We start from the raw sequence: 23156 nt of genomic DNA, 5'->3' as shown, positions 1-23156 counted from the left end.
TGGAACCCCCTGTCAGGTAGTTGAAAGCAGCTATCAAATCCCCCCTCATTCTTCTCTTCTGCAGACTAAACAATCTCAGTTCCCTCAGCCTCTCCTCATAAGTCATGTGTTCCAGACCCCTAATCATTTTTGTTGCCCTCCGCTGGACTCTTTCCAATTTTTCCACATCCTTCTTGTAGTGTGGGGCCCAAAACTGGACACAGTACTCCAGATGAGGCCTCACCAGTGTCAAATAGAGGGGAAGGATCACGTCCCTTGATCTGCTGGCAATGCCCTGACATATACATCCCAAAATGCCATTGGCCTTCTTGGCAACAAGGGCACGCTGTTGACTCGTATCCAGCTTCTCGTTCACTGTAACCCCTAGGTCCTTTTCTTCAGAACTGCTGCCTAGCCATTCGGTCCCTAGTCTGTAGCGGTGCATGGGATTCTTCCATCCTAAGTGCAGGACTCTGCACTTATCCTTGTTGAACCTCATCAGATTTCTTTTGGCCCAATCCTCTAATTTGTCTAGGGCCCTCTGTATCCTATCCCTACCCTCCAGCGTATCTACCTCTCCTCTCAGTTTAGTGTCATCTGCAAACTTGCTGAGGGTGCAATCCACACCATCCTCCAGATCATTTATGAAGATATTGAACAAAACCAGCCCAAGGACCGACCCTTGGGGCACTCCACTTGATACCGACTGCCAACTAGACCGGGAGCCATTGATCACTACCCGTTGAGCCCAACAATCTAGCCAACTTTCTACCCACCTTATAGTCCATTCATCCAGCCCATACTTCTTTAACTTGCTGGCAAGAATACTGTGGGAGACCGTGTCAAAAGCTTTGCTAAAGTCAAGGAACAACACGTCCACCGCTTTCCCCTCATCCACAGAGCCAGTTATCTCGTCATAGAAGGCAATTAGATTAGTCAGGCATGACTTGCCCTTGGTGAATCCATGCTGACTGTTCCTGATCACTTTCCTCTCCTCTGAGTGCTTCAGAATGGATTCCTTGAGGACCTGCTCCATGATTTTTCTAGGGACTGAGCTGAGGCTGACTGGCCTGTAAGTTCCCAGGATCCTCCTTCTCCCCTTTTTTAAAGATGGGCACTCCATTAGCCTTTTTCCAGTCATCCGGGACCTCCCCCGATCGTCATGAGTTTCCAAAGATAATGGCCGATGGCTCTGCAATCACAACTCCTTTAGCAATCTTGGATGCAGCGCATCCAGCCCCAGGGACTTGTGCTCGTCCAGCTTTTCTAAATAGTCCCGAACCACTTCTTTCTCCACAGAGGTCACCTCCCCGCCATGGTGTGCTGCCCAGTGCAGTAGTCTGGGCGCTGACCTTGTTCGTGAAGACAGAGGCAAAAAAGGCATTGAGTACATTAGCTTTTTCCACATTCTCTGTCACTAGGTTGCCCCCCTCATTCAGTAAGGGGCCCACACTTTCCTTGACTTTCTTCTTGTTGCTAACATACCTGAAGAAACCTTTCTTGTTACTCTTAACATCTCTTGCTAGCTGCAACTCCAGGTGTGATTTGGCCTTCCTGATTTCACTCCTGCATGCCCAAGCAATATTTTTATACTCATCCCTGGTCATTTGTCCAATCTTCCACTTCTTGAAAGCTTCTTTTTTGTGTTTAAGATCAGCAAGGATTTCACTGTTAAGCCAAACTGGTCGCCTGCCATATTTGCTATTCTTTCTACACATCGGGATGGTTTGTCCCTGTAACCTCAATAAGGATTCTTTAAAATACAGCCAGCTCTCCTGGACTCCTTTCCCCCTCATGTTATTCTCCCAGGGGATCCTGCCCATCAGTTCCCTGAGGGAGTCAAAGTCTGCTTTTCTGAAGTCCAGGGTCCGTATTCTGCTGCTCTCCTTTCTTCCCTGTGTCAGGATCCTGAACTCGACCATCTCATGGTCACTGCCTCCCAGGTACCCATCCACTTTAGCTTCCCCTACTAATTCTTCCCGAGTTGTGAGCAGCAGGTCAAGAAGAGCTCTGCCCCTAGTTGGTTCCTCCAGCACTTGCACCAGCAAATTGTCCCCTACACTTTCCAAAAACTTCCTGGATTGCCTGTGCACCGCTGTATTGCTCTCCCAGCAGATATCAGGATGATTGAAGTCTCCCATAAGAACCAGGGCCTGCGATCTAGTAACTTCCGTGAGTTGCCGGAAGAAAGCCTCGTCCACCTCATCCCCCTGGTCCAGTGGTCTATAGCAGACTCCCACCACGACATCACCCTTGTTGCTCACACTTCTAAACTTAATCCAGAGACACTCAGGTTTTTCTACAGTTTCATACATGAGCTCTGAGCAGTCATACTGCTCCCTTACATACAGTGCAACTCCCCCACCTTTTCTGCCCTGCCTGTCCTTCCTGAACAGTTTATATCCATCCATGACAGTACTCCAGTCATGTGAGTTATCCCACCAAGTCTCTGTTATTCCAGTCACATCATAATTCCTTGACTGTGCCAGGACTTCCAGTTCTCCCTGCTTGTTTCCCAGGCTTCTTGCATTTGTGTATAGGCACTTGAGATAACTCGCTGATCGTCCCTCTTTCTCAGTTTGAGGCAGGAGCCCTGCCCTCTCACGCACTCCTGCTCGTGCTTCCTCCTGGTATCCTACTTCCCCACTTACCTCAGGGCTTTGGTCTCCTTCCCCCGGTGAACCTAGTTTAAAGTCCTCCTCACTAGGTTGGCCAGCCTGCTTGCAAAGATGATCTTCCCTCTCTTCATTAGGTGGAGCCCATCTCTGCCTAGCACTCCTCCTCCTTGGAACACCATCCCATGGTCAAAGAATCCAAAGCCTTCTCTCTGACACCACCTGCGTAGCCATTAGTTGACTTCCACAATTCGACGGTCTCTACCCAGGCCTCTATGCCCAGCACCCTCTGCCCAAAGACCTTTCCCACTGACCCCCCCCACCACCACAACTGCACAGCACTCTGCACACCATACCCCCTGCCCAGCTCCCACACCCAAAGATCCCCTACTGTCCAGGACCCCCTTCACAGTCCCACCATCACAGCTGTACAGCGCCCCATATTCCTGAGGGAATTCTGCATCAAATTCTGTGCATAATATTTTAAAATTCTGCTTTTTTTTTTTTTTTACAATAAATAAATGTGGGTGGTGCACAGTGGGGAGCACAGGCCATTGCAGTGGGAGAATACCCTGAAGCCTCCCCTGCCCCCGGGACAGGGACTTGGCAGTGAGGCTGAACCTGACCCTGATACAGCACAAGGGCCATGCCTGCCACAGAAACACCCTGGGGCCCTGCTCCTTTTGTGTCAGGCACACCAGATGTGGGCAGGGTGGCTCAGCCTGGCAGCAGGATCCAAGTGCAGAGGGACTCAGTGTGGGGGGATCCAGATGGGGGTAAGATGGTTCGGTGTGGGGCAGTCTAGGTGCGGGCAGCTCAGTGGGGGATGTGGATGCACAGGGAGGTTCCAGGTGAAGGGGCAATGGGAGTCTACAGTGGTGCCAAGTGAAAGTGGTTGGAGCTCGGGGGTTGGGGGGAGGGTGTCTGGGTGCAGGAGAGGTGGGGTTCATTTGGGTGGGGGTCCAGGTGTAGGTGGTTGGGGCTCAGTGGGGAAGGTATCTGGGGGGGCTCATCAGGGTGGTATAGATGCAGAGGAATTGGGGCTTGTCAGGGTGAGGGTTTGATAGCCCTGCTTAAGAGGGGAGCCCCAGCTGCTGCCAAGGGAATCCGCATGCTGGGCCCCCACTTCTCCTATCCCCTTCTCTTCCCCATCCCATCGTAGGTGATGACTTTTGGTTTTGCCAGTGGGTGGTTAAGGCACAGGCCTGGGGGCCAGGTGTTCTGGGTTTGGTTCTCTGTCACAGACTCACTGCTTAGCTTTGGGAAAGTCACTTAACCTCTGGATCCCAGCCCTAGATCCCACCTGCCAAACGGGGCTAATGCTGACCCTGCCTCTTCGGCTAAATCCATTCATGGCTGTGTCATGATGGGAGAAATGAATATACCAAGGTTGGTAGATTTGGGCTGAATTTCTCCACAGCCTGAGAATGAGAGCCAGCTCCACACAGGGGGAAACAGGAGAGAGAGGGGCTTAGGCCAGTTCTGCACAGAGGGGGGTCAGGGCTTCAGCTCTGCAGCTTTTGCCACTAGGACAGCTGGGGGCTTCAGCGCCGCAGCTCCTGCTGGGGTCAGGGCTTCTCCTCCTCCCTTCCCCCCCGCCCCCCCCAGCACAGCTTCTGCTGGGGTTGGGGCTTCTCCTCCCCCTAAACCGCCGCTGTACCCACCAGCCCTAGGCTAGCTGGGCTCCCTTGGGACACCTGATGGCTGCTGTGGCCGGAGTGGAGCCTGAAACCCTACAGGTGGACACCATGGCCATCAGCCCAAGAGGTGCGGGGCAGTTCCAGTGAGCAGGGGCGGGGCTGGGGCGGAGCAGGGGCGGGGGCCAGGGATCAGGCTGGCCGGGGCCCCTCCTGACTCTGGGACTGGTGCCATGGTGCCACTGGCACCATGGTAAACCCAATATTGGCTGCTGCATATGCTTCCAGCATTGTTGGTATCAAGAGCGCCACATGCCACATGTTGGAGTGATGATGTCCTAGACAGCCCTGGCAAAGGAGTCAGTCTCAACTGTACTGAGGACAGTGCTGGAGAGAACTACTCTATCTGAGCAGCCAAGGCAGTACGTGCTACTGGGGAGCGCCTAGCTAGAGTTGGGCCCCTTACTCTTGCACATGACTTACTCATGGAAGGATCCCCTGGGGATCAAGGCTTGTTGACAAGGAAGATCTCTTTGACTTCAAAGCAAGTAGATGATTTGTTTTTTCTCTCTCTTGTGCAGTACTGTGGAGGAAGAATGATGCCTCCTTTCTGAATCCTTCATACATGGGGAAACAGCAATGTCCACAGACATGCTCCCTCATGGAGCAGAGCCCATGGGTCTGCACACTGAGCATCTAGGTCCGAGGGATGCCACAAGGTAGCTTCCAGCCGTATATGATGAAGATTCACCTCTCTAAATTTTTTGGTCCTAGTCTTGAACCCCCTGCAAACTGGACACTTCTCTCAAATGTGCCCTCACCCAAACACTTCAAACAATGGAAGTGAAGGTCATTGACTGGCATAGACTTATTACAACCAGAACAGTGTATAAAGCCCAGGGACTTAGGTATGCCCCGGTATCGAAGGTCGATGATGCTAAGTACAAGTCCAACAATCAAAACAAAAAATTATAAAAAGTGAGTACTGCTATCCAAACTAACACTAAAACAACTAATCTAACTATTTACTACATTTTATAAAGTTTATCTAAGAGAAGAAAAGACAGATTGAGCGAGTAGGCACACAGGTTCCAACTATTGTCCATGGGCGGTGAGAACAAACTGAGGGAGACGCAGGGCAGCTCCACCTCTTTAGACTATTGGCTAACAGGATGAGTGTGTGGAGGGTGCATGTGCCACCCCAACAGGTACCAATTTGGGAAAAAGATCTCTGGTTTTGTGCTCTGAGCGTACACATACCTGAAGTGGACATAGGTGCAACCTCTTGAAGAAGCAGAAACCATTATTGACTCAGCCAAGTTTGGTGTGATTAGATACAGTATTTAAAAGAAAAGGAATAGAGCATTCAAAAACGAATAGAATTCACAAGGAAACGCTAAATATTGTTTGCATAATGGAGCCCAGATTCTTCTCAGTGCTACAGCAATATAAACATAGATAAATTAATAAATTATAAATAACAAAACAATTGCTGTTGTATATACACATTTAAAATAAATCAAAATATCCATCAAAAGATCACTTTGGAATAATCCAGTTTTCCAGCTATACAATTTCTGATGTGGTAAATGTGGTACTGGTTGTTCTTGGAGATGTATGTGGCATGTACTTGGGAAAAAAAATCTTTTCATCAGCTAGGAAAAAAGGAATCTCTACAATTAAATTCATTTTCAAATAAAGTATGTGTTGCTGGAGAAACAGTAAATTTATTTCCATTTGTCAGCATTTAGACTATGTAAATTAGTTATTTGAAAGAGAAAGGAATTTTATGAGTATTTATTGTTGGATAATGGATATCCTTTAGGAAAATATGGAGAAAATAGGAAAGTGATGTGGAAGATGGTGTGAGGAAAGATGACATGTTTTGACTCACCATAGCTAAAAGGATTATTTATAACATTAAACACTAACAGCTACATTTTATTATGTTCGTCGAGTAACCCTTATCCAATTTCAGAATACTGCACAAATCCAGTTATCTTAAATCACCATGGTACAACAGAGGGTGTTTTCCTACAAATGGTAAGGAACCTGTCCAATAATAAACATCTTTTGGGAGGCAGTGATGAAAGACATCTCTAAAGGGGTGGGAGTAGATGTTTCTGTTAGAGCTTCACTGCATTTATTGTTGGATTTATTGATGTTAGAAATTTAACTTAATCTCTCACATCAGAATTATTGTAAGGGGAAGAAGAATAACTTTATTGAGGAGATCCAAATGAAGCATTAGAGATGATGCATTGTGCTGTGCTGGGAAAAATGATACAGAAGATTGATCAAAATATCCAAATGAATGATGAGGTGGCCCTTTCCTAGTTTTATTTGAGAAATATGATCTAATAATTGAAGTCTTTTGGGCAGATGCAATATTTTCCCTCTTGAGTGGAATATTGAGTTAGTTCAAAATTCTTAAGATTTATGATGGGAGGAGGGTATCGCTTCAGTTTTGCACTGACAATAGATATGTTAATGTCTTCTGTTAAGAAACAACTGGAAAGCAGTTGTAGGTGTTTGTATTGGAAAAGTGGCATGTAATGTAAAATCTCTAACATTTAAATTAGAACAGAGTAAAACTCAAGACAGCTATCCTTTGTAAGGAAAGCAGTTCTTAATCTGGTGGTTTGGTCTTGCCTATATATATGCCTGAGGGATATAAACTTTGCTGATCCTTCTGAGATCAGATCTTGGATCAGTATCTGGAATCCAGTTCAGACCTGTGTTAATTAGCAAATCCTCATTTGCATTCAGTAACAAAACTGAACACCCAGTTGGCTGTAAAACCGCTGCAGAAACGTGCTCAAATGTCTGGAGCCCTTTGACTCAGACTGCACCTCCACGACTGTGATGGTCAACAACAGTTCTTTCATCTTCACAGAATCCACCTTAAAGTTCCACAGGGCTCAGGCCTGTCTCCTATCTCAGATTTATAGTCCATTAAAAACTCAGGGATGTGCTGTGGAGAGATGGCTTGTCACATGGTGCTAGTTCCTATTACTTTTACATGCAGGCAATTGCTGTAATTGCTATGAGGATGTGGCATCATGAATAAGAGGGGAGATAGTACACGCAGTTATGAATGGGCAAGTTGATGGTCCATAACATGAAAAAGTTTGAGAATCCGTGCCCTCTCTTATTCAATGTTTACATGAAACCATTGAGGAAGTCGGTGACAAAACACAGGCTGAAATGTCATCTGTGCCTATTCTACATTGCCTCTATGTCAGACTGTAAGCTGGTGCACTGATTTCCTAGCCAATGAAATAAAAGAGTCAGGCAGCCTTCAATTAGTTGTGGTCCCTTCTTCCCAGGGTCATCTTTCTGAGAACTTATAAAGAATTCAAAGAGAACAAAAACCAGCAGAAACAAAACACAAATACCAATTGCAACCAGCCGTTTTCCCATACAGACCTGTGGCCAAGGCTTCAGCTCACCTAGCTGCCTCCCAGGCAGCCCTTTATATTTCCCTGCTCCCTCCAGTATGCCAGGTTTAATTGGTTGCTTCCTTCACTCTTTAGGGTCTGCACTATCAAGTGTCCTCATACCCTGTCACACAGACATAAATACCACTTGGCAAAATTAGCACTTGGATGAAGAGTAGTTGGCTAAATCTGAATCCGATCACCACGAGAGCAGTGTTGGTAGAAAGAGGGAAAAGCTTACATGAACTCACCTCCTCTACAACATCAACCTCTGCCCACAGACTCACATTTCACACTTCTGGGTCATGTTGGTCTCCTCATTGCTACTGGATGCTCAGATAGCCATAGCTATAAGAAAACCTCCCCGTTTCACATAGGCGCTGACTTCCCCTTTGCCCGGTGGGTGCTCGACCCCACCTCTGGTCCCGCCCCTTCCCACCCCTGCACTACCCTCACCCCCCCTCCATTCCACCCCTTCCCCAAAATCCCTGCCCCCATTCCACCCCCTTCCCCCAAGTCTCCACCCCTGCCCCACCTCTTCTCCACCTCCTCCCCGCTCCTCCCCCTTCCCGCCCGGAAAGTCCAAAGTGCTGCCAAACAGCTGTTTGGTGATGGCTGCACAGGAAGCACTGGGAGGTAGGTGGAGGAGCGGGGAGGAGGCATGCTCGGGGAAGGAGGAGGCGAGGAGGGGGCGGGGGGAGCTTGGCTGCTAGTGGGTGCGAAGCACCTGCTAATTTTTCCCCATGAGTGCTCCAGCCACGGAGCACCCATGGACTCGGCACTTTGTTTCATCTGTGACTAGCCGGAAGAGTGTGCCCCATCATTTCAAAGACAGATCTGGACATCAGGCTTGATTACTGTAACTCATTATAATTTTGAATAAAACTACACATCTTGAGAAAGCTGTATCTGGTACAAAGCACAGCTGCCCATCTGCTAAGTAACACCAGTTGCCATGAAAGTATCACCTCAATGCTCTACTCTGCAATGGCTTCTCATTGAATACAAAGTCCAATTCAAGGTCTTAGTCCTGATATTCAAAGATCTGCACAGGAACAGCTTTTGCTGTCTGAGAAATTGCCTCAGCATCCACAACAACTATGTGTCATGAGAATAATATAGCTGATGACTAGTAGAGGGAAGCTCTTGAATATGAGACAGTGCTTTCACAGGATCTAGAACTTCCACATGATCTAAAGCTCAACACCACTTGAAATAAGAGGCAGCACGAACCGCACATTCACAAACAAATGAAACATTAATTTTTCCAAGTTACCTTTTGCAGACGGTACAAAATTACTCAAGATAGTTAAGTCCAGAGCAGACTGTGAAGAGTTACAAAGGGATCCCACTAAACTGGGTGACTGGGAAGCAAAATGGCAGGTGAAATTCACTGTTGATAAATGCAAAGTAATGCACATTGGAAAACATAATCCCAATATTACATACAAAAATATGGGGTCTAAAATAGGTGTTACCACTCAAGAAAGAGCTCTTGGAGTCACTGTGGATAGTTCTCTGAAAACATCTGCTCAGTGTGCAGCAGCAGTCAAAAAAGCTAACAGACTGTTAGGAACCATTACAAAAGAGATAGAAAATAAGGCAGAAAATATCATAATACAACTATATAAAATCTATGATATGCCCACACCTTGAATACTGCGTGCAGTTCTGGTCACCCCATCTCAGAAAAAATATATTAGAATTGGAAAAGGTACAGAGTATGGCAACCATATGGAACAACTTCTGTATGAGGAGAGCTTAAAAAGATTGGGACTGTTCAGCTTGGAAAAGAGACAACTAGGAGGGGATGTGACAGCGGTCTATAAAATCAGGACTGGTGTGGAGGAAGTGAATAGGGAAGTGCTATTTACTCCTGCACATAACACAAGAACCAAGGGTCACCCAATGAAATTACTAGGCAACACGTTGAAAACAAAAGAAAGTACTTCTTCACACAATGCACAATCAGCCTGTGGAACTCATTGTTAGGGGATGATGTGAAGGCCAAAACTATAACGGGGTTCAGAAAAGAATTAGATAAGTTCATGAAGGATAGGTCCATCAATCACTATTAGCCAAGAGGGTCAGGGACATAACCTCATGCTCTGGGTGTCCCTAGCCTCTGATAGCCAGAAACTGGGAGTGGATGACATGGGATGGATCACTTGATAAATTGCCCTGTTCTGTTCCTTCCCTCTGAAGCACCTGGCATTGGCCACTGTTGGAAGACAGGATACTAAGCTAGATCTGACCCAATATGGCCATTCTTATGAAATTCTTGAATATAAGAGAGACTGTGCTTTCACAAAAAGAAAAGGAGTACTTGTGGCACCTTAGAGACTAACCAATTTATTTGAACATAAGCTTTCGTGAGCTACAGCTCACTTCATCGGATGCATTCCTTTTCTTTTTGCGAATACAGACTAACACGACTGCTACTCTGAAACCTGTGCTTTCACAGAATCTAGAGCTTTCGCAGGCTCTAAAGCTCAACACCAGTTGAAATAAGAGTGAGCACTAACCTCAGTGCATTCACAAACAAGCGGAAAATTTTTTATCCAACTTACTTTTTCCACAGGAAGTTCTCCACATTCACCCCAAAAAGCTCCTAAAAAAAGGAAAGTGCTGTTTGTTAGGGAACCTGCATTACTGTGGCATTACTATGACCTTAGCTGGATGGCAGACATTTCCCCAAATAACATACTAATTATCCTTCTTTGTTTCCATTAGGAATCAAGTATATTATGCTCCTGAGTGGCATGTAAAGTATCTACAACCAAAAAGGAGCAAGAATGACATTGTCTTTGCTATTGTAACTACCTTCTCATTTACTGTATGTTTGTATGGGGCCTCACACAAAGAGGTCCCAACCTAGTCAGTTCCTCTAGGTCAGTGGCTCTCAACCTTTCCAGACTACTGTACCCCTTTCAGGAGTCTGATTTGTCTTGTGTATCCCCAAGTTTTATTGCAGTTAAAAACAACTTGCTTACAAAACCAAACTTAAAAATACAAAAGTGTCCCAGCACACTATTCCTGAAAATTGTCTACTTTCTCATTTTTACCATGTCATTATAAAATCAATTGGAATATAAATATTATACTTACATTTCAGTGTATTGTATATAGAACAGTATACACAAGTCATTGTATGACATTATGTTGGATCATATTAAAGAAGTTCTGTATTAAAATCACAAATGAGTTTGATTCCCCAGAGTTTAAATTCCAGGGTATTACTAATTAAGAGGTCTCTTGGTTTTTGGTACTGTTTCTCTCCCTCTATGTGTGAAACTTGCAAGCTGCTAATTGTGTTAGTACATTCTAAGACAGAGTCTGTTCTCAAAGCAATTCACAAGAGAGAGAGACTCAAAGCAATACTCTGTAACAGAAACAGCACCCAGAGACTCCCCACCCTTTTGTTGTATTAACCATTGTGATTAAAATAGAGATAGAGGATGTATGTGGATGGATGCTTGGTGTGGATAATAACTGAATGATCAGGGAGGTGCCAGCCTAAGAATCCAGTGTCCATCGGCTGAAGAAGGCGTCAATTGGAAATAACCAGAGGACCCCCCCCTGGAGGGCAGACTGGAATCCACCCAACAGCCTCAAGGATGGGAGAACCAAAGAACAAGATAACATCTTGGAGCCGTCAGGAATGTGCTATCTGCTGATTGATTCAGCAACAGCATGATGAAACAATTCCCATAGACTGGCATAGGAAGAAATTCCTATAAAAATAGACTCTAAAAAGTGAGAACTTTGGGGTCTGATTCTGCAAACCAACTTCCAGGAGCATCAGATGAGCATCTGACAAGGCCCTGCTCCCTCCTCATGTCCAGGCCACCTGGCCAGTGGCTTGGCATGAGCAACTCTAAGGCTGGTAACTATGATAACAACCTTGCAGAACCTGTGTGTGTATGTTTGTATGAATGAATGTGTGAATAAATATGAGATTGAATGGAATGTTATAACTATAACTAACTGCTTACTATGATTCTTTCTGTATTCACAATAAATGTGGTATTTTGCCTTTTTCCCTTTAATAAGATCCTGCTGGTTTTTATTTTATTGGTACAACAATTTTCATTTGTACTGTCTGCGCTAGTGCTTTTTATGTAGCCTGTTGTAAAACTAGGCAAATATATAGATGAGCTGATGTACCCCCAGGAGGACCTCCGCATACTCCCAGTGGTACGCGTACCCCTGGTTGAGAACCACTGTGTTACCACAGTACAAATGGATAATCAAACTCTTAAACTACATCCCTTCCCGCACCCTCACCTCCACCCCCACCGCAACCCGACAATCCATACTTCTGAGGTTGCCGAGTGCAAAGCTGCAGGCCATCTAGATCCAAAGGATTTAATTTGGGGGTGAGGGAGTTGCTGTCCCAAGCAGTGGCTCTAAAAGTGTAGCCCAGGTGCTTTAAATAGTGTTAGCTGTTTGGAGCTTTCAGATGGAGCTGCTTTCATATTGATACTAAGAAAAATCTCATGCTCTGTAATTGGCATCTGTGGCAGCATCATATGATTGTGAATTTCAGCTCAATTCAGTCCTTGCAGAGACAACTAGAACTACATGCAGAGCATGGGCAGTGGGTATAATAGGCCATGGAAGGCCTTTCCCTCCCTGGCTCTGCCGCTGACCCACCACACGACACTTGGGGCGCGGTGGCCCCGGTCCTTCCCCAAGACCCCACTGTCTCCTCCACCCCCCCCCCGGCCCCTGCTGCTCACCGTGTCCTTCCTACTCGAGTCGGAGGAGAAGGAGGGACGTGGAGTGCCAGCAGCCAGTGGACTGAGCAGACTTGGCTGGGGGCTGGGGCTGGCGGCTCGGTGGACGGGGAGGGTGTCTTCAGGGGCAGGAGGAGCTGGCACTAGGGGGCTGGCGGCCCAGCCCAGCAGACACTCAGATGCCTGGGGGACTGGTGGCTTGGCCTGGCACTGGGGGAGGCCACCACTTGGGGAGGCTGGCGGCTTGGCCTTGTCCAGTGCTGGAGGAGAACGGCAGTTCGGCCCGGCGCTGGGGGAGGCTGGCAGCTCGGCCTGGCCTGGGGCTGGGGGAGGCCAGCAGTTTGACCTGACTCTGGCAGGGAGGCAGTGGTCGGAGAGGGGCTGGAGGGGCAGAGGCCAGCAGCAGCGGATCGGCCTGATATGGCTGCGGTGGGTGGGCTGGGGCTCCTCTGGTCATAGAATCATAGAATAACAGAGTTGGAAGGGCCATCTAGTCCAACCCCCTGCCCAGAGCAGGACCAATCCCAACTAAATCATCCCAGACAGGGCTTTGTCAAGCCTGACCTTAAAAACTTCTAAGGAAGGGGATTCCACCACCTCCCTAGGTAACGCATTCCAGTGTTTCACCACCCTCCTAGTGAAAATTTTTTTCCTAATATCCAACCTAAACCTCCCCCACTGCAACTTGAGACCATTACTCCTTGTCCTGTCATCTGCTATCACTGAGAATAGTCTAGATCCATCCTCTTTGGATCCACCTTTCAGGTAGTTAAAAGCAGCTATCAAATCCCCCCCTCATTCTTCTCTTCCTTAGACTAAACAATCCTAGTTCCCTCAGCCTCTCCTCATAAGTCATGTGTTCCAGACCCCTAATCATTTTTGTTGCCCTTCACTGGACTCTCTCCAACTTCTCCATATCCTTCTTGTAGTGTGGGGCCCAAAACTGGACACAGTACTCCAGATTAGGCCTCACCAATGTCGAATAGAGGGGAACGATCATGTCCCTCGATCTGCTGGCAATGCCCCTACTTATACACCCCAAAATGCCATTGGCCTTCTTGGCAACAAGGGCACACTGTTGACTCATATCCAGCTTCTCGTCCACTGTCACCTCTAGGTCCTTCTCTGCAGAACTGCTGCCTAGCCATTCGGTCCCTAGTCTGTAGCGGTGCATGGGATTCTTCCATCCTAAGTGCAGGACTCTGCACTTATCCTTGTTGAACCTCATCAAATTTCTTTTGGCCCAATCCTCCAATTTGTCTAGGTCCCTCTGTATCCTATCCCTACCCTCCAGCATATCTACCACTCCTCCCAGTTTAGTATCATCTGCAAACTTGCTGAGGGTGCAATCCACACCATCCTCCAGATCATTTATGAAGATATTGAACAAAACCAGCCCCAGGACCGACCCTTGGGGCACTCCACTAGATACTGGTTGCCAACTAGACATGGAGCCATTGATCACTACCCGTTGAGCTTTCTACCCACCTTGTAGTGCATCCATCCATTGCAGGGCCCCCTCAGAGTCAGGGCTTCTTCTTTTACAGGGTGGGGGGGCGGGGCCTTGGACAGAAGGGGTAGGGCCATCAGGCTAGCCTCCCCAAAGCAGGGGTTCACCCGCTGCCCATGATGCCCAGTTCTCTCAAAGATCCCTAAATGCCATTACACCTCATATGGGAGCCATGGCCTATGATTGGGGCACATTACTGAAGCTATTCAAATCATTTAGAGAACTGAAATATATATTTACGAACTGAAGCAGAAGGATTTTACTGTTGAATCATCATTACTGGGTTTGGGTTTTGGGGAGACTGTCTGGTTCTTACTGATATTTTGTTAAGTGAGACAAGTTCAGCAGAGCCAAATCTTTATGCACATCTGCATGAGAAATGTAGCTCATAGCAATACTATACAATAAGTGTCCCATAGAATGAGTAAACTTCAATTTTTATTATTACAAGTCCATTGGTCTTTAGGTTCTGGTGCGACTGTTTTCTTTGGGCCATGGAGTGCTCCAGGGGATGTTGTTACAGTTTTCCACAGTTGAAGAGGTTTCCACTTTGGAAACCAAATGGTCTGAATTTCAGCTTCAAACGTTGGATTTTTGGGGACTGTGACTTAGCTAGCAACTTATTATTTTGGGTATCTATTATTTATATAGCATTCATGACATTTGGAGACAAAAACATTGGAGATAAAAATGTTTATGTTTTTAAAATCCAGCTGCAATAAACACATAAGGATTATAATAAACCCTCTAAGCAATGATTCCTGTCTCCTATGTCACTCCTAAGTTCCTGACCCTGCCTCACACAATGGTAATATCTCAAATGGCAAAGGAAGGAGCAAACCCTTAAAGTAACTGGACAATTGTGAAATGCATTAGGGTGGGGGTGGGGGAAATTTCTTTCTGATCCTGGTCATGATAGCATTATACCCTGAAGCATGAAATCTCATTACTCCTTATCTTAATATTCCTAACTATCAATAGAATGAATAGTTATAAAGTTATCCAGCCACTTCGTGGAGATTATCATCCTTGGATGAAATGTTCTTATATCTGTTGCTACACACTGTAGCAGTGCAGGAGCTGAAATCGTCCTGTTTTTTTTTTTTTATAATCTGGAGCACACAAACCTTGTTGCAGACTTTAGAATGAATGAGCATGATTAGTTGATAATTTGCAGCTCAAGTTCTAGAAGACTGGCAATATGTTAAGTATTCTATATGTCAAAGGAATGAATGAATGGTACTCATGCAAGATGGATGGTTTAGAATTTCAAATGCCAACTGTCAGACAATATGGGTTGTACTCTTTTGGCCATGCATTTCTTGATGACAGAAAAGAAATGACTATAAAGGTTTTATATTACACTTTTGTAAATTATATAATGAATGTGAATGGCTGTGTCTGGTGTTGTAGCCTGTGGACATTGGGAAACTTATTCTGTGCAATGGCAATATAGAGGACAAGATTTAGCTCAAAGGAAATACTTAATTTCAACATGAAGCTCATATTTCCTTATCTTAGAAACAAGAAAATTGTTAAAAATCATTTTTAGTCATCTTACTTTGAAAAATGCATTCACTCCTATCCTGGAGGGTTTGGACGCTAAAGATAATCTGGATATCGAACGACAGCCACTGTTATGTTTAGACATATTTATGGAAACTTATTAAAAGTTGTGGACAAACATAGAAGAAAACAGGAAACAACGTGCTTTCACCACAGTTTGAAAAAATTCTTAACATAATTGTCCTTTTTGTTAATACCATCTCGTCTGTTTCAGCATAAATGAGCGTTCTCTTCCTTATGGAATTTGGAGGCAGTCTAGTGTTGGTGCTGTGAGGCTCCAGGACTTAAGCCCTGTCCCTCACTGCAGGCCAGCCACAATAGTGCATCCAAACCTATAAAACACTCCAATACCTGGTTATCTGCTGTGACCAGGGTCCTAGTGAGGAGCCGGCTATGGCGACTCAATTAGGGTGAACTGCAAAGAATGGGTCAGGCAATCCCCATAAAGCTGGTGGATATCCCAATACTTAGATTTACCAAGACAGCATAAAACAGCTTCTTTATTACCTTACTCGTTACTCAGAAGTCCAAACAACACAGTTCCCTTAAAGTGATCCAGTCTCAGGCTTCCATCCAGGTATCCACATCAAATATGATGAAAATTTCTGTAAATCTTATTTCATCATATAAAACAAAAGGTTCTGCCAATTCCAAAGGATCGGACACATTACTTCCCAGGTTACTGAATGTTTCAGATGTTACCCAAATACACACTACAGCCAATTCTTATTAATTAAACTAAAATTTATTAAAAAACAAGAGAGAGAGAGTATGGTTAAAAGATAAATATACATACAGACATGAGTTCAATTCATTGAGGTGCAGATTCATAGCATAGATGGTGAGCTTTGTAGTTGCAAAGAGTTATTTCAGAAATAGTTCATAGGTTATAGTCCAATATCCGAATATCATATTCAGGCCATATCAGCATAAATAGGACCTTAGTCTTGCGACTCAAACTTCCCCGGATGAAGCCTAAGCAGATCTGAGATGACAGAAGCAGGACCCAAGGGTCTTTTTATACAGTGTTCTAGCATCCACTTGACCACACGGTCCTGGTTAAACAATAGGCTTTTGATGTAACCTTTTGCTTTCTAAACACCATCAGTAATTAGTTACACAAATTAACATAGGGTAATTTATCCATTAGGCAGTCTATTACAAACTTCAAAGAGACATATAGAGAATGACATTATTTTATCCAAGATTCATCCAAATGTTAATATTCCCTTTTGATCTCTGAATCAATAGTTATAATGACAGACAAGAACTGTCTGTTTATGGGTAGCATCTAAGATACACACAATTAGTATTCGCAAAAAGAAAAGGAGTACTTGTGGCACCTTAGAGACTAACCAATTTATTTGAGCATGAGCTTTCGTGAGCTACAGCTCACTTCATCGGATGCATACTGTGGAAACTGCAGAAGACATGATATACACAGAGACCATGAAACAATACCTCCTCCCACCCCACTCTCCTGCTGGTAATAGCTTATCTAAAGTGATCATCAAGTTGGGCCATTTCCAGCACAAATCCAGGTTTTCTCACCCTCCGTGCCCCCCCCCCCGCCGCCCCACAAACTCACTCTCCTGCTGGTAATAGCCCATCCAAAGTGACCACTCTCTTTAAAATGTGTATGATAATCAAGGTGGGCCATTTCCAGCACAAATCCAGGTTTTCTCACCCTCCCACCCCCCTCCAAAAACCACACACACAAACTCACTCTCCTGCTGGTAATAGCCCATCCAAAGTGACCACTCTCCTCACAATGTGTATGAAAATCAAGGTGGGCCATTTCCAGAACAAATACAGGTTTTCTCACCCCCCCACCCCCTTTTTTTCAAAAAAACACACACACAAAAACTCACTCTCCTGCTGGTAATAGCTTATCCAAAGCGACCACTCTCCCTACAATGTGCATGATAATCAAGGTGGGCCATTTCCAGCACAAATCCAGGTTTTCTCACCCCCACCCCCACCCCAAACTCACTCTCCTGCTGGCAATAGCTCATCCAAACTGACCACTCTCATTACAATGTGCATGATAATCAAGGTGGGCCATTTCCAGCATAAATCCAAGTTTAACCAGAACGTCGGGGGGGGGGGGGGAGAAAAAAACAAGGGGAAATAGGCTACCTTGCATAATGACTTAGCCACTCCCAGTCTCTATTTAAGCCTAAATTAATAGTATCCAATTTTCAAATGAATTCCAATTCAGCAGTTTCTCGCTGGAGTCTGGATTTGAAGTCTTTTTGTTGTAAGATAGCAACCTTCATGTCTGTGATTGCGTGACCAGAGAGACTGAAGTGTTCTCTGACTGGTTTATGAATGTTATAATTCTTGACATCTGATTTGTGTCCATTTATTCTTTTACATAGAGACTGTCCAGTTTGACCAATGTACATGGCAGAGGGGCATTGCTGGCACATGATGGCATATATCACATTGGTGGATGTGCAGGTGAACAAGCCTCTGATAGTGGGGCTGATGTTATTAGGACCTTTGATGGTGTTCCCTGAATAGATATGTGGGCACAGTTGGCAACGGGCTTTGTTGCAAGGATAGGTTCCTGGGTTAGTGGTTCTGTTGTGTGGTATGTGGTTGTTGGTGAGTATTTGCTTCAGGTTGGGGGGCTGTCTGTAGGCAAGGACTGGCCTGTCTCCCAAGATTTGTGAGAGTGTTGGGTCATCCTTCAGGATAGGTTGTAGATCCTTAATAATGCGTTGGAGGGGTTTTAGTTGGGGGCTGAAGGTGACGGCTAGTGGTGTTCTGTTATTTTCTTTGTTAGGCCTGTCCTGTAGTAGGTGACTTCTGGGAACTCTTCTGGCTCTATCAATCTGTTTCTTCACTTCCGCAGGTGGGTATCGTAGTTGTAAGAATGCTTGATAGAGATCTTGTAGGTGTTTGTCTCTGTCTGAGGGGTTGGAGCAAATGCGGTTGTATCGCAGAGCTTGGCTGTAGATGATGGATTGTGTGTTGTGGTCAGGGTGAAAGCTGGAGGCATGTAGGTAGGAATAGCAGTCAGTAGATTTCCGGTATAGGGTGGTGTTTATGTGACCATCATTTATTAGCACTCTAGCGTCCAGGAAGTGGATCTCTTGTGTGGACTGGACCAGGCTGAGGTTGATGGTGGGATGGAAATTGTTGAAATCATGGTGGAATTCCTCAAGGGCTTCTTTTCCATGGGTCCAGATGATGAAGATGTCATCAATATAGTGCAAGTAGAGTAGGGGCGTTAGGGGACGAGAGCTGAGGAAGCGTTGTTCTAAGTCAGCCATAAAAATGTTGGCATACTGTGGGGCCATGCGGGTACCCATAGCAGTGCCGCTGATCTGAAGGTATACATTGTCCCCAAATGTAAAATAGTTATGGGTAAGGACAAAGTCACAAAGTTCAGCCACCAGGTTAGCCGTGACATTATCGGGGATAGTGTTCTTGATGGCTTATAGTCCATCTTTGTGTGGAATGTTGGTGTAGAGGGCTTCTACATCCATAGTGGCTAAGATGGTGTTATCAGGAAGATCACCGATGGATTGTAGTTTCCTCAGGAAGTCAGTGGTGTCTCGAAGGTAGCTGGGAGTGCTGGTAGCGTAGGGCCTGAGGAGGGAGTCTACATAGCCAGACAATCCTGCTGTCAGGTTGCCAATGCCTGAGATGATGGGGCGCCCAGGATTGATGGAAATGGCCCACCTTGATTATCATGCACATGGTAGGGAGAGTGGTCACCTTGGATGAGCTATTACCAGCAGGAGAGTGAGTTTGTGTGTGTATGGGGGTGGGGGGGTGAGAAAACCTGGATTTGTGCTGGAAATGGCCCATCTTGATTATCATGCACATTGTAGGGAGAGTGGTTGCTTTGGATAAGCTATTACCAGCAAGAGTGAGTTTTTGTGTGTGTGTTTTTTTGAAAAAAAGGGGGTGGGGGGTGAGAAAACCTGTATTTGTGCTGGAAATGGCCCACCTTGATTTTCATACACATTGTGAGGAGAGTGGTCACTTTGGATGGGCTATTACCAGCAGGAGAGTGAGTTTGTGTGTGTGGTTTTTGGAGGGGGGTGGGAGGGTGAGAAAACCTGGATTTGTGCTGGAAATGGCCCACCTTGATTATCATACACATTTTAAAGAGAGTGGTCACTTTGGATGGGCTATTACCAGCAGGAGAGTGAGTTTGTGGGGCGGGGGGGGGCACGGAGGGTGAGAAAACCTGGATTTGTGCTGGAAATGGCCCAACTTGATGATCACTTTAGATAAGCTATTACCAGCAGGAGAGTGGGGTGGGAGGAGGTATTGTTTCATGGTCTCTGTGTATATCATGTCTTCTGCAGTTTCCACAGTATGCATCCGATGAAGTGAGCTGTAGCTCACGAAAGCTCATGCTCAAATAAATTGGTTAGTCTCTAAGGTGCCACAAGTACTCCTTTTCTTTTTGCGAATACAGACTAACAGGGCTGTTACTCTGAAACCTGACAATTAGTATTACTTCTAACAATATAGGTTTGCATTTCAAAGTTCTAGCCTAGTTAGCATGAGTGGCCCTAATTATCATTCGCATACCTTTCTAACATGACTTTAAAGGTGGGCTTTGGGTCATTCAGCCTGCAAGTTGTTTAACCCTTTCTAGCCATGCATTACATCTATTTAAAAAAAAACACCTTAAAATTATATAAGTAAAATTTATGGGAACTATGGGTGAAAACTCCCATTGACCTCAATGGGGCCAGGATTTCATAGAATCATAGAAATGTTGGACTGGAAGGGACCTCAGTAGGTCATCTAGTCCAGTCCCTTGCACTGAGGCAGAACTAAGTATTATCTAGATCACCCCTGACAGTTGGTCGTCTAACCTATACTTAAAAATCTCCAATGATGGAGGTTCCACAACCTCCCTAGATAATTTGTTCCCGTGCTTAACTACCCTTGCAGTTAGGAAATTTTTCCTAATGTCTTACCTAAATCTCCCTTGCTGCGATTTCAGTCCATGACTTCTTGTCCTGTGCTCAGTGGTTAAGGAGAACAATTTATCATCCTATTCTTCATAACAACCTTCTACTTGCAGTCATGTTATCATGTCCCTCCTCAGTCATCTTTTCTTCAGACTAAACAAACCTGTTTTTTTCAATCTTTTCTCATAGGTCATGTTTTCTAGACCTTTAATAATTTCTGTTGCTCTCCTCTGGACTTTCTCCAATTTGTCCACACCTTTCCCTAAGTGTGGTGCCCAGAACGGGACACAATACTCCAATTGAGACCTTATAAGCGCTGAGTAGAGTGGAAGAATTACTTCTTGTGTCTTGCTTGCAACACTCCTACTAATACAGCCCAGAATGATGTTTGCTTTCTTTGCAACAGCATTACACACTTGACTCATATTTAGTTTGTGATCCACTATAACTCTCAGATCCTTTGCAGCAGTACTCCTTCATAGGCAGCCACTTCCCATTTTGTATTTGTGCAATTGATTATTCCTTCCTAAGTGTAGTATTTTGTATTTGTCCTTATTGAATTTCATCCTATTTATTTCAGACCATTTCTCCAGTTTGTCAAGATCATTGTGAATTCTGATCCTGTCTTCCAAAGCACTTGCAACCCCTCCCAGTTTAGTATTATCTGCAAACTTTATAAGTATACTTTCTATGCCATTATCCAAACCATTTATTAACATATTGAACAGAACTGGACCCAAGACAGATCCCTGTGGGAGCCCACTCAATATGCCCTTCCAGCTTGATTGTGAGCCATTGATAAGTACTTTCTGAACATGCTTTTCCAGCCAGTTGTACACCCACTTTACAGTAGGTTCACCTAGGCTACAGACATGGGTGGAGACAGAGTGCTTTGAATCAGCCTTGTCTTCACAGATAGCAACCATTAAATTGAAGTGCTTCTTTGATGCCCCTAAGTAAGACATGGACCTCAAGCAGGAGGTGATGATGCAAAAATGTCTTTGTGCTGAGACAAAGTTAAGGATCATTCAAACCTGTATTGCTATACGGATCAGAAACATGGATCCCTCTTACAGGGAGAGTTGGAGTGGCTAGAGGCATTCCACCGGTGCTGTCAGCAACAAATTCTAAGCAGAAAGTGGTTTCACTTTGTGCAAAATTTCAGTCTCGCAGAGATCTGACATTCCTTCAGTCGTTCATTATACTCAAAAGTGGTGTTACATGCTCTTTGGCCATGTTGCTAAAATAGAGAAGAACACCCTAACATACTGTGTTCTCAAACTCTACATTGATGTTCAAAGGGGTGCATGCCCTGAATTTACCTGGCACCACTCTCCCGGGAACCCCAGAGATTCATGGATTTGCAGGATTGAGCCAGATCTGGGAACTTCACTGCTTGATGCCTGGTGCAATTACATCAACTGTGGTCACTGTGGCTGGTACAACAGTCCTCAGTAGACTGTGTGTGTTTGATGACAGTTTGATGTCCAGACACGCTGCCAGTTGTGGAGAGGCAGAGAACCTGACAGTACCGAGAGAAAGTCCCTGTGCAAGAGAAAACACCTAGCAAACAGCCCTTCAGGGTGGGAAGGCAAAGAAGAAATTATTTAAAACCTGATTTTTATATTACTAGCTGAATAAAATCACATAACAGCCCCTTAAGAAGGGATTGCTTGCTTTTGCCTTTTTAGACCTAGAATTTATGGAGTTTTGCAAATTTTACCCCCCAACAGGCTGTGTAGGGTCGTCTCCTTGGGAATTCTGGTTCCTTTGGTTGAGCTTTCCCAGCAGACAAGGTCCCAACATGCCAGTTGAACTCAAAGCCTTGTGTTGTGACAAAGCAAAGGTGGCTGACTAGCAGCAGTCAGTGCATAGCTCATCCTCAGAAGCTTCTGAAAAGCTGCCTTAAAAATATAGCATGTCTTGGATTTGGTTCAATGTTTGTAGGACTACATTGCTACTGCAGGGGTGGGGCATAGGAAGCCTACAAAAGAGGGTCTATACTAGAGGGCAGAGAAGATTAGAGCCTCAGTTTTCTGGCGATTCCTCAGCTGACTGGAGGGAGAGAGGAGCCAGAAGCTGAAATGAGATTGCCATTGTCAACCCCCCCAAAAAATTAATACGATAAAACAAACTGGTCCAGAGAAACTGAACTGCCAGAATGTTCCACTACTGCAGGCAGAACTTTTGGTGGCTTGCTATGAGAAGTGGGACTTAGTCCTAGAGCCCCCAGCAATGGCACCTGATTGCCCCTGAATTCCATAGGGAAGAGATAATAGCACATTTGTGGAAGATGAATGAAGAAGCTGTGCAAGCCAAAATAAAGTCTTACGGGCAAGCACAAATCTGCTTGGGTTATTAAATGGGTTGGTTAGATTGGACATCTTGATGGTCTTTTTACTCTCAGTGTTAACTGCACTCATGTATGTACACCAGGCAGCGGAGGGAACACTGTGATCTGCACTCCAAGCATTCTGGTCTATGCACCAGCAAAGTGTTAAACTGGGATGGAGGAAGGGAGGTAACAGTAGTTGTACATAATTTGGCCCAGTATTTCAGTTACAGTAGCACTGACAGTAAACCAATCTGCACTCTACTCTGATTCTTCAGGTTTGTTTCTACACATATCAGGACTCCTTTTTTCTTAATACATATATCAGCTAAACTGAATACAGGACATATTGCTCACTGTCCAATGGCCCAAAGGGAAATGCATGAGGATCG

This window comes from Lepidochelys kempii, chromosome 3 (assembly GCF_965140265.1).
Source record: "Lepidochelys kempii isolate rLepKem1 chromosome 3, rLepKem1.hap2, whole genome shotgun sequence".
Lineage (NCBI taxonomy): Eukaryota > Metazoa > Chordata > Testudines > Cheloniidae > Lepidochelys > Lepidochelys kempii.
Note: the sequence above shows the minus strand (reverse complement) of the source record.